The sequence below is a fragment of the Scleropages formosus genome, chromosome 24 (assembly GCF_900964775.1).
Source record: "Scleropages formosus chromosome 24, fSclFor1.1, whole genome shotgun sequence".
Classification (NCBI taxonomy): Eukaryota; Metazoa; Chordata; class Actinopteri; order Osteoglossiformes; family Osteoglossidae; genus Scleropages; species Scleropages formosus.
Window position 1 is genome coordinate 14,683,967 of NC_041829.1, and position 12,863 is coordinate 14,696,829.

The 12,863-nt window shown below is 45.2% G+C and overlaps 1 protein-coding gene across 6 annotated transcripts in view; it reads right to left on the bottom strand.

Moving 5' to 3' along the window:
- The window catches only part of ptprea (protein tyrosine phosphatase receptor type Ea), a 67,577-nt gene that overhangs the window by 25,588 nt on the left and 29,126 nt on the right, over positions 1-12,863 (bottom strand). For all 6 annotated transcript variants that reach the window (XM_018761130.2, XM_018761133.2, XM_018761129.2 and 3 more), the window contains one exon: positions 5,770-6,087. The gene's annotated coding sequence lies outside the window, so the exon portion shown is untranslated. The remainder of the gene's footprint in view (positions 1-5,769; positions 6,088-12,863) is intronic.

A 12,863-nucleotide genomic window follows, 5' to 3' on the forward strand; every position in this document is an offset into this window, starting at 1 on the left:
TTAATATTTTTTTAAAATGTATGACATATTTGAATGATAAATCATACCACGTGTAAAGAAATACACAAGAAACCATTCACTCCTGTAATCAGCACGATAACTTTGTCCGGAACTCAATAATTACAATGTATTTAATGTATTAATTATATGTTACGCAACAATTTTTAGTGTTTATTTTTTTCCAAGGGGGTGTGGTGGCATGGCGGGTTTGGCCTGTGCCTGCTCTCCAGTGGGTCTGGGGTTCAAGTTCCGCTTGGGGTGCGTTGTGATGGACTGGCATCCTGTCCTGAGTTCGTCCCCTCCCATACGCCCTTGTGCCATGTGTTGCCGGGTTGGGCTCCAGCCCACCTTGGGACAAGCGGTTTCTGTGTATGTGCATTTTTTGCCATCATACAGTATAATTTTGTTGATTGCAAAATGATATTCCAATAAACACGAATTCAAGACAGTATTCGTGCTCAGTCAAACAGCGGCGTGCGGTGTGGCTGCAAACAACCACTGATCAAGTTTAGCTTGCATCATTTTGCCGGCGATACTGCATTTATGGAACTGCCATAGCAGGCAGACTGATGCCAATCTGTGGTGTTACACGCTCGCTGGTTATAATGAATTTATTCAATTAATCACTTAACTCATGATCCCGTAGCCCTGCCCTCCCTCAACAGAAAGGAGATGTTTTGCAGGGACATGGTTTGCCCAATAATAAATTCAATTTACATTTACATTTATTCATTTAGCAGACAATTTCTCTAAATCAGCTGGCAAATGAGGAGAAGAAAACAGAAAACACACAACCGAGAGAATGGGAGAAAGCTGAACTTCTGGGGGTCTAGTTGCCGGTGTATGCCCACACCTCCTGGGCATTAACACAGTTTGTAATACCTACTCAAGGTCCACTGTAGAGGAAGCATCTGTAACGAAGACGACAAGTTCATTAAGTCGATATAGTACTGATGTCAACGAAGGGGAGAGTCAAAATGCATTGGTGAGACAGCCAATCCAGTGACATCAGTGCGATCGCAGCTACAGGCAGTGTGGAGGGTTGCCATAGCTCTTCAGGAAGAAGTGAGGGCTCTGTCCAGGTGAGCGACATGACAGCGACGCGACAGCAAGGTGACAGCAAGGCGACAGCATGAAGAGATCTTTCCGGAAGAGGGAGACGGTGACGGGTAATATATCAGCCCCGGGCACCGAGGAGGAGACGGGAGAGCATGGTCTGCGGCACCCAGACATTGCAAGGTGTCTTATGGGTGACGTCTCCATGACAGAAGAGATGTGTCCGACACAAAATGGTCAGCGGCACGACCGCACTGCGAAAAAAACTATTTCGGCTTGTCCTTATTCCTTAAGACTTAACTGAGTATTACGAGCCATCGACCTCCACGCCGGAGCGAGGAAAGCACACAATGCTATCGCAGAGATACAGATATAGCCGACAGCACAAGGCGAAGTCTCCGGTCTACAGCGAATTTCATTCCTGAAATCAACTGTACGGCCCAGAGGAAAATAGCTTTCACTTTCACTGTGAATAGTCAAGGACACGGTGTGCACAGAAAGCTTTAGCCACTGCCATAAATCTTCTCCACTGAGGCACAGTGCGAAGAATACAGAATGTACGGAATCCATCCTTCGTGTGCAGTGCATGCTGGGATTCGAGTTGCATGCGTTGGAACGTTTCTCACACAATAAGCCAGTTAACAAACACAGGATCGCCGACAGCGTACGAGAGCCGTCACATATTCTCGGACAAAAACGTGCAATTTCAGTGAAAATGAACTCGGCAAGAGGGCAGCGCTGTCGCTAAACAGCCTTTCCTTCGTTCGGGACGCGATGCTGTGGGGGTCGGGTGGGATCTCTGTGCAGAAACAAAAGGTCAACCCTTGGCTCACTGATGCGGAGACTCTAGGAGTGGGTTCTGATGCTCATGTTGGTCTACGACGCTACTGGTTGTCAGCACCATGAGGAAAGCAGTCTCCTGTGAGCAGCAAACAAACAATCTTGCAGAGTGGGTGCATAACTTACAAACTTCCTGCTGTTACAAACTTTTTTGACACGTTCAGTATTTATATTTTCATAAAGAGAGTATGCGTACCACTTCTAATTCACATTGTCAAAACTGTGGAGAAGACCCAAACAGCGGTAGATGATCCTCTGACTTCTATCAGTTTTGAGCTCATCTCTCCATCACCATGTAACACTTCTACTCCAATTCTACATTCATTCATTCAGTTGATACATTTTTTTCCAAAATAACTTACAACGTTATTTCACAGCTGGGTAATGGTACAGCTGGTTTTATTCACAGCTGGGTAATTTTTACTGGAGCAACTGAGGGTAAGTACCTTGCTCAAGGGAACTACAGCTGGAAGTGAGATTCAAACCTGGATGCAAAGGATGCATCTCTAACCACTACAGTACCAGCTGTCACCCCTTCATGAACAACTGTTGTCTGCACTGCAAGTTAAATAACATACAACTTACATTGTTTTTAAATTATGATAGTTTAGATATCTCTTATTATTAGGCTTGCATTGTGTATTTGTGAATTTGTGTGATGCGTTCGGTAAAAGAAGGAGTCGCTGCACACAGAATTTGTGTTAGATACATACTAACGGAGTTTTTGATTAACAAACCCCATTTAAGTTTGTAAATAGGGGATCAACTAGAACAGCTTCGCATTTACGTATTTCCTATTACTCATTTACAAACTCCACTTATCATCTTCTAGCTGGTATTGCAGTGGTTAGCGCTCCTGCCTTCACACCCAAAGGTTGCAGGTTTGAATCCCACCTCTAGTGGTAGTACCCTTCAGCAAGGTCCTTCCCCTAAATTGCTCTATTAAAAAAAATTACCCAGCTGTATAAACAGGTAAATAACTAACTGTATGTACCTTAACACTATAAGTTGCTTTGGAGAAAAGCATCAGATAAATGCAAACTTCAGACCCCTGTAGATGGGTTGCAACAACCACGGGGGTGAACCTTAGCCGTGTAGAATATACAGAGAAAAAAAACTAAGGTCAACAGAAATAGTTGACATGCAAGTGCACCCTGTACACAACAAGACACACACACACACACACACACACACACACACAAATTTTCAGAACCGCTTGTCTCATACGGGGTCGCGGAGCCTACCCGGTAACACAGGGCGTAAGGCCGGATGGGGAGGGGACACACCCAGCACGGGACACCAGTCCATCGCAAGGCACCCCAAGCGGGACTTGAACCCCAGACCCACTAGAAAGCAGGACCGTGGTCCAACCCACTGTGCCACCACACCCCCTACCACAACGAGATATTATGAGGCTTATCATAATATGAGAGAGTAAAGGACTTGGAAGCCCTCGCTGTTTTAATTTTCAGAGGAACAAAGCGTCTTCTCGGTTAATTAGCAAAAGGAGGTAATACCTGAAACTTGAAAAATTTTGCAGTCATCACTGTTTCCCCCATCGTCGGCTAGGGCGCGGCAGCAAACGAAGTGCGTGAAAATTCCGTTTTTCATCATTCTGCACCCCGTCATCCCGCTACCCTTGACAGGGCAGTTCACAACGCACGCTTTACCACCACGCCGGACTCAAACTGGGAGGGAAAGCATGCAGTGCTTTGAGTCAAGCTTGTTTAATGTGGATTTAAATAATCCGGGTTCTGGTTCTGGGGCGATCGTGGTCATCCACTCTCTCTAAGGTCGATTCATCTCAGCTGTAAGAAGTTCTTCGTTTGCTGGGGCCATTGTGTCGTGAGGCCACTTCACCCCTGGAAACAGGAAGTACAATATCCACTCCTCACATTCCAAAACAATTGCCTGCTAATGAATCCCATAAGGGTGCGGCCAACATCCCGGGGCTGTCAGTCCGAAGGCCCTCATGGGGGGTTCGAACACTTCGGACCCCCTCCGTGCAACACCACACCCTGCCGAGAGGTGAACAAGGGCAAGCTGTACTCCTTAACCTTCTCATGATTTCCTCACACTTGAGGAGAAATCAGTCAACACGGCATGCCAACACACCCTTGAATTTTAAAAAAATAACCCCACGAGGGAATGAAATCACTTTGGCTCATGCCATTGCCCGGGAAGGGAAGCGACGGGGTCCATTGGTCGAAGCTCAAACAGCCCCACGGCTAATACAGGGCTGCAAAGCTGGCAGTGCACAAAGCAGGAAGTGTAAACAGGCCCATCTGTAGCAGCAAACCGCGAATGTGGTTTCCGAGCCTAACAAGTTTTATCGAGAATGACTGCGGCTTTCGCAAATCATGCCGCAGATACAGTGCTGCGCCACAGAAGTGTGCATCTGCCATGGCTCTGTGCCTCCTGACTCATCAAGCACATTCACATTCCATACGAAGTGTCTGCAGAGGGAGAAGGAAAGGGACACACAGGATTGCCACATGCATCCCTCCCTGGCTGGGCCAACATCGAACACTCCTCCACATCGGTATTTAGGTTCCCCTGTTTCGACACCCTTCCTCATTATCTCAAGCTTCTTTTTCCGTTTTTCTGCAGCGTAAGCAAAGGTCGTGCTCCAGCTGCCGTGCCATAGGGTGCGTTTCCTGCGCAGCCTGTCCGGCTCACTTCCTGCCCCGCTGCGGAGAGGGGGGGTGATCGGAGGAGAACACGAACATCAGAGACACACTCTTCCCCAAAACAGGGTAGACTGGGACACCTGCCTGCACCAAACGCTCCTCCAAACTCCAAACCTAAATTCAATCAATATCAGTCTCACAAGACCAATATCAAATTTAGCTTCTCTCAAAAAGCTTTTCCTGTGAAAGCTCAACGAAAGTAGGTTCGACCCCATTAATAGAGGCGCATATTAAATCTTAAAATCCATCCACTGGTACTGAGCGCCTCGCTCAAGGGTACATCAGCAGGTCCCTTTTAGGTCAGTTGTAAGATTATAAATGAACACTTTTCTGGCCGAGATAATTTGCATATACAAGGAATCTGATGCTGGAGATGATCATTCACACACAAAGCAGAAGACACATCACAGTGATACAGTAATGAAGATATACTGTTGATCCATTACGTTACTTCCCCTCCTCATGCAAACAGCTGTCACCGTGGAATTCATACGCCGTACAGCTTCACATACCAATAGCAAAGTGACTCTGATGCATGTGCAATCAGCCGAAATTTTGCTTTCTGAACATGGTTGTGCTGATTAAGACTGAAGTATACCACCACGTGAAGCCAAAACCGAGTAGCCAGCTCCACGCAGCTATCTCACATATTACATGATCATTTAAAGCAATTAAAAATGTGCAAATACATGTGTCACATTCACAACAGCTTGCAGTGCAGGTGTAACAACTCAGCGTTATGATCTGAGAAAGGCACTGGTGCTTAATACTGTGGTAACCTTCACGTGACACCAAAACAAGTTCCAAATTCTTCTGCATGAAATTGTCCCTCCTGTAATTGCATAAAAGTTGAGTCTTTTTCTCTCTTTTTTGTCCAAGAAATCGATAATATCGCAGTGCAGAGAACAACAACACGGCCAGATTTTTATCTGTAAAGAACAGAAATCAGGGAGATCAATCAAAGACTTCCTGTTCCAGCTGCTGAACGCTCACTGTGGCCAAGCCCTGTATGGCGGGACGCCTGGAGAGGGAAGTGTCAGTGGGGGGTCTGGGGGGGATGCATACTCCCGCTAACCTCCTACTTTTCCAAGTACTCTTCCTGTTCTTTCTGAGACGTGACACGGCTCTGGCAGGAAGGGAAGAGGAGGTGAGGGCAGGATGGGGGCTGCAGGGTGGTACTTACAGTTCTCGACGAGCTACGGTTCACTGCGGGAGGAGTCTCTGGCCCATAACCGGTGTCGATGCGGCTTCCATGTGAGAGTCCCAATCCGCTGTCAGGGGCTGGGCGCTGCCGTGTAGCTCATAGCCCAGGTGCCCGCATCAGCGGCCGTCTTGCAGTAAAAACCTTGCTCACAGTGGTAGTGGCAGGAGGCTGACGGCTGCAGCAGAGTGGAGGTGCGGTCACAACAGAGATGATACGGACCGCTGTGCTCCAGATGCTGAGACCTAAGACCGGAGGTTCAGCTCAGGTCAGGCATGGTCTTCTCCTCGGGGTGTCCACCTACGTGTGCGAACACGGGGAGAAAAGACGTCCAACGATTTATTAAACCGGTCATATTACTGGGGGTGACATGCAGGGTTCTGTTATGAGTCCAAAGCACACTGGAGAGCTACGCGGCTGCGGCAGAACATAGTCTCAGAGCCTCGCCAGCGCCACCACTGGGGGAGCAGATTCCCAATTAAAAACAGCTGCGCTCACCTAACAAGGCAGTGTGTGAAAAGGAGCAATTAGAGGAGCGGCTGGAACACATTCGGAAAAAAGGCAGTAAAGATCCCCGCTCCTCCTACAACGCGCTGCTTCTAGGAAATACAGTCAAAATACACGACGCATCCAGGCAAAAATCGTGCACTTATTATATGCAAAACAGAGTGACTGAAAGACATGCCATTGACTTAAAAGAATTTGTCATTTCTCCAGTAATGTCCTCATTACACATATACACAAGACTATTTTGCGAGACAAAGTATGTTGTTTTGAAAACTGAAGTATAATATTTATAAAGAGAAGGACTCTTGTTGGGAAAAGTGAAATCCATTAATCCACTGTATATAAAACCTTTACCTTCAGCCATATTTAAACAAATGGCTCTTTCACAGCACTGAACATGAAGTTATCCCTCCTCCCCTGTGACAATATGTGTGCGTGCATGCGGATGTGAGAAATTCAGAGGAAAGTGAGAAAAAAGGAGGAGTACTGAGGTAAAAAAGAGAGGGGGAGGTGTGGGACATGGCACAATTTATGTACCTGGATAGACAGCACAGAAAAAGAATCCCAAGGCCTTGTGTGTTCCAAGCGGTTGCCATGGCGATGATCTAGCATGGTCGCAATAGAGCTCATAGTGGCTTTTAAAATTTCTCGCTAATGCCAAGGAGGTGGCTGGATTCTCCTCACGAGACGTCACAGGCCGCGGAACACGCACCGGCAGCATCTGCACGATGACACATCTGGGAAATCAGATGTCGTGCTTTCGCTTTGCCACGGCACGGATACAACACCGCATATTTTTGAAAAAGGAGATTTAAAACCTCTGCCTTTCCACAATAAAAAAGGTGTCAGACACACTGACAGAGTGGGATAAGAGCCAGTCTTGATTTACAAGCTCTCGTAGATCTGCTCCGAGGAGCATATTACACACACTGTCTAGGGTTTAACCATCTACACGCTCACGGGTGCCAAAAAATATAATCCTCCTTGGGCACAACATTACCAGAGGAGTAAAATGACTGAAAAAGTCACAATATTTTCCATGCATTACAAAAAAAAAGAAAAAATCTGTGCCGCTCATAAGGTGAAACATCTATATCAACTAAAATTACCCCGGTAATATAAAGGCAAAGGAATATGTAAATATGGCTGAAAATTCTTTTTAGACCAGAAAAAAAACTGATTTTACAAACTAACACGCATCCGGAATACAGCAGAGTGGTAGATCTACCAAACACATCTCTAACAGTGTCTGTCTAGGTGGTTAAGGGAAGAGTTTGAAGAACGGTCACTGGGAATGGTCAGTTAGGGGTTCGCCAGGAGCCCGAATGCAGTTCCTTGGACAGATTGGGAGGGTGTGTGGTACTTCCTCGTGTTACCCTGCCGAGCTCTTCAAGGAGGACCTCCTTACCACTCCAGATGGCCTCACAGCCCTGTGCTGGTCCAGCTTGGCCGTTGCAGTGGCCCTGCAGTGTCGCCGCCGCAAACACATGTCCATTGTGGAGCAGGGCATGAACCTCCCACTGTGTTATCCAATCACAGAGCAGTGCTGGCCCAGCGCACTCAACAGCCCACTGGCACGCACCCCATTCCAGCGCCCCGTGGCTATCCTGAACTTGGTCAACCGTCCATGTGCGGTTAAACTGCCAGTGTTGGACCACTTCACTTCCTGTCCTCACAAAACAGAGGTCGGTCAGTAAGGGTCAAGGAGCCTGAGAATGTCTTCAAACCGGTGAATTTACTTAAAAGTACATTAGAGAAGGTGAGGTCCGATAATGAGGATCACGTAGAACTCCTTCCCTTCTGCTCCAGTTCTGTAGTATCCTAGAGGATTCTGGGAGCCTGCTGGTAGCAAGATATCATCTCTCCACGGGTATTTAATTCCTTGAGGATCCCCCTCGGGTCTTTATGCATCCCAGCCAGGTGCAAACAAACACCTCGGCTCCATGGCGAGCGGGGGAAAGAAAACAAAACAACAGGAACCCCACGGTGCTATCATTTATATAATTTGTGGGTACAAGATCATTCTTTCCAGATGTAATTAGAAGAGAAAGCTTCTTTCAAACACCATGTGTCACATTTACAACACACAACCCACCTATGTGAAAACATAGTGAAAAAAACGAACTTTTTTCTGCAGTGACGCTCTAGTTCTGATCCCAGTTGCTGTCACAGGACACGGTAAATTGGAACACGTATTATTATAAGAATCAAATGTCTTAGGAAGGACTCCCATGACAATTACAGAAATATCAGAGCTAATGAAACGCCAGTCCCTAGGTGACAGCAGCTCATGAAGTTCTAGACTCTCTACATGACAGGAAAATGACACACCAGTCCTGAAGTACTTTGACAAAGTCTCACTTCCCTCAACACGTCATCTGAAACTTCCAAAACATATGCACTTACCATCGCGACACATATCTTATTATAAAAGGGAAAAGTGGAAAAATTGCAAGGGGCATTAAATAATAACATCTGCTAAGAAACATAACTGTCATTTTCATATAAGCCATAAATCCAAATGTTAGAAACATTTAGGATATATTCTCATTCTAAACGCATTTTGTGAATCCATTCGAGTTATACAGGAATGTCTTTGGATTTGAATTAAACCAAAGGCACACAAGATTTGCCATAAACTTCCAAGAAAAGAGCCTGCAGCAATCCTGTCACTGCAATGACCTCATACACTGTACAGGAGTGTAATATAAACAGGCATGTGGGGAAACTTATATCCCAGAATCAAAGAAAGACATAACTTGCCCTTCCATCACTTTTCCAAAACAGACGTGAACTCTGTGATCCGTTCGCCCATCCAAAGGGAGACCGACGCCCCTGCTCTCATCTCTACGTATCACGCATTGCATTTCAGAACATAATTCTCTTATATGTCCCAGTCTTCTACTAAACATCTGTTTCCTATCAATGTCATATTACCAGAAAAACACCACTCTTACGTATCTTGGGTCTGGTTCTTAGGGTGTGCTTGTGAGCAGTCAAAGAAAAACGCAAGGTGAATTGGCTCAAACTCCCAGACCAGCCTTCCCATATAATAAAATGAAAAAAAAAACTTTACCCTTTTATTTGTGCAACAGATAAACATTTCAATGTTTAATGTTCAACAATGCCATTAAAGTTTAACTCTGCAAGTGGCTTAGTTGCAGAGAAAACAGACACAGAAGAGTTTTCAGGTCCAAGTCTCCTTAAGGCTCCTGCTGCTGTTCATTTAACCTCAACTGAAAAACACACAGCTGCTTAAAGAAAATAACAGAGCACTGTAATAAAAATAACAAGCAGCTGTCCCTATGACTGCTGAGGCATGGTATTACACTCCTGCTGTCACCACACACAACCTCCTGGTTCCCAGGTACAGGGAGCGGTTAACGTCCTGCAACAGAAAGGTCCTGAATGTCTCTGCTGCTGTGCCTACTGAAGAACGGAGTCAGCCTGAATGGGTCAGTTAGACACCTTACAGTATCAATGGATAAAAAGTGAAAATAAAACATAAATACAACAAATCGGCAGCAATTTAATCACAGCAAGAACAACTGGGGTAAAAGAAAAAAAAATTGAAGATCTAAAGCTGAATGTCAGTAACTCAGTGCCAACGGAGCCCATTAAAACTAAAACTGTAGAATGGCACATCTTCAAAGAAGACAATACCTCATTATAAAGAAGTATTCTGACTTATCATAACACACACACACAGTTTCTGAACCGCTTGTCCCATACGGGGTCGCAGGGAACCGGAGCCAACCCAGTAACACAGGGCGTAAGGCCGGATGGGGAGGGGACACACCCAGGACGGGACGTCAGTCCATCGCAAGGCACCCCAAGCGGGACTTGAACCCCAGACTCACTAGAGAGCAGGACCCGGTCCAACCCACTGCACCACTGCGCCCCCAATACTGAAATACAAATTCAAAAATGTTTTAAAAAACTGTATTTGTAATAGTGGCTTGAATATGCTACTATCAACATGTTTTATATACCACATTTAAAAACAGTGGTAATTTATCATATACCAGTGTTTATCATTTACCAGATTTATCATTAAAATGAAAATGCTGTTTTCTCACAGGGAAAAGAACAGTCAACACTAGCAAGTATGAAATTTTCATTATACTGCAATTTGCCACTTACTAACACCACCCTTTCAGCTGCTTTTGAGCAAAACAATGACCCTAAATAAATATAGGTAAATATAACATCTTCATTTAGCTTTATTGCAGAAAGAGTTGTGATCATATAGTACTGAGTAGGTAGTTCTGTTGGTAAACTCGAAGTATGAAGCAAAGTCAGCTGCAGCATTATGTCGAGGCTAACCCATTTAACCCATTCAGGCTGTCCAGTAGACCCTGTACCAGCCTAATATACCATTTTCTACTAGCCCAGTCAACTCTGTCCCACCAGTCCAGCAGACCCTTTCCTACCAGCCTAGGAGACCATTTCCTATGTGTCCAGTAGTCCCTTTCTTAAGTACACCTTTTCCTACCAGCCCAGTAGTCTCTTCCTATCAGTCCAGTAGACCCTGAAGAAAAGGTTCTACGAGTCCAGTAGACCCTTTCCTACCAACCCAGAAAACCCCTTCATACCAGTCCAGTAGACCATTTCCTACCCACCCAGTAGACTTTTTTCCAGCCAGGACAGTAGAGCCTTTAGACCCAGTCCAGTAGACCCTTTCCTTGCAGCTCTGAATTCCCATCTTATCAGATTATTTTGTTAAAGAGCACCAGGCAGGGCCAGCCTGTCAAACTGGGTGACTGGGAGCTTAGAGTCCTGCCAAAGCCTGGAGGACCGACTGCTTCCTGTGTAGTTATTAGACTGTTATTGTAAAGCGAGTTGAAATGTTGGCTCCCCATTTCCTCCAGGACCCACAAAAACATCTTCAGGTCCCAGACTCCAGGACGCTGCATCCCAGGCAGCACACCGAGTCACGGCACCTAAAGACCGTTCTCACGAAACAGCACTGATATTCTTTTCCAGCCAGAAATAGTGTGTGTCAGCAAGATGTGTGTTGTTTTAGCTTATTGTCTAGAATGAGGTCACAAACCAAAACCTACTGGTTAAGGCCTAGTAGAGGTACTGCAAAAACTTAACCTGGACTGCTTCAGTGGAACATCCAGGTGATTAGCTACGAAAAGCTGTTGCATTGTATAGAATTACAATCCGAGAAACAAAATAATAAATAATAACTGGTGGTTCAGAAACAAACCCACAACTGCTTCTGATTTTCTTTAAACCAGTATTTATTCAAGGCACAGTACTAATGCAGGACAAATATATGTCGAGAAAACACCTTGAGCTAGTTAGCGACAGGGCTAGTGGCTATTATATAGCCACTTTGTGCCTGTGGCAGAGATAGTGTAATGGATAGTGCTACTGCTTTCAGAGCTGAGAATTGAAAGTTCAAATCCCAGGTTCAAAGCAGTAGTACCCTTGAGCAAGGAACTTACCCTAAACTTCAGTGAAATTATGTAGTTCTGTAAATGAGTAAATAACTGTAGGTAGCTTAACATCATAAGTCACTTTAGAGGAAAGTCAGTCAATGAATCAATACAAAACTTTGATCCACATATGACTCACTGGAACAAGGAAGGTAGGACTTGTCTGACAGAAGGTAGGATGAATTCAGAATCTGCCGTGAATGCAAAGGGCATAATGTTACAGTCCCCTACGGGAATAGATATTTTTCACAAGGTAAAATCAAGAGCATCCTGGACATTTCCGCCACAGAAGGTGGCTATGATCATTATATTCTGACTTGAGGTGGTATTTATATCAGTGGGTTTTGAAATTCAATCTGCCATCTGTTAACTACCATAAGGTAAGCATAGTGCTTAATGATCATAGAGGTTAACAAATTCACAGGTTAAAATCCTGGGAGGTTTTATACATCTGTCCCACTGAGCAAAGTACTTAATCAGTGGGACAATTATTTATGCTGTATAAATGAGCAATGGGGCACTCAATAAAACATTTAGGATGTTCACTTTGGTAAAAAGCACAGGCTAAGCAACCCAATAACCCTAAGAAAAGATGAGAACAAGTGGGTACAGATATTTGTGAACTGTACTCACCTTTTAGTGTTCTCCTCCAGATACATATGCCTTCCACACCAAAACACGCATGCGGGGACAGAGGCCACCAGCGACACTGCTTCCAGCCACCCCTACCACCCGCTCACAAATTTAGAAGACAAGTTTGAAATGCAGCTGTAAGTGACAGCGCTTTAAGAACGGATCTCGTTCAGCCATCTGGTTTCATGGGTACTAGCTCTAGTTTTGCAGAGAAAAGGCTTTTCTGCACATTTGCATCCACCATGCAGATGAAGCCAAAGAAGCTTCATACTGTAGGGAAAATGCAGCAACACCCGAGCATGCCCCCCCGCCAACCCCCCAACGCCCCACAAACACACACTCAGCCAAGGATATCCTGCTGTTATTCGTCTCCAGAGATGGGCTTTTGTTTACCACCACAGGGCATGCCCTGCCAGCAAACAACAGTTAACTAATGAAACAAATGACAGAGTGGTTAAATATTAATAACACATCACTGAGAAACAAATT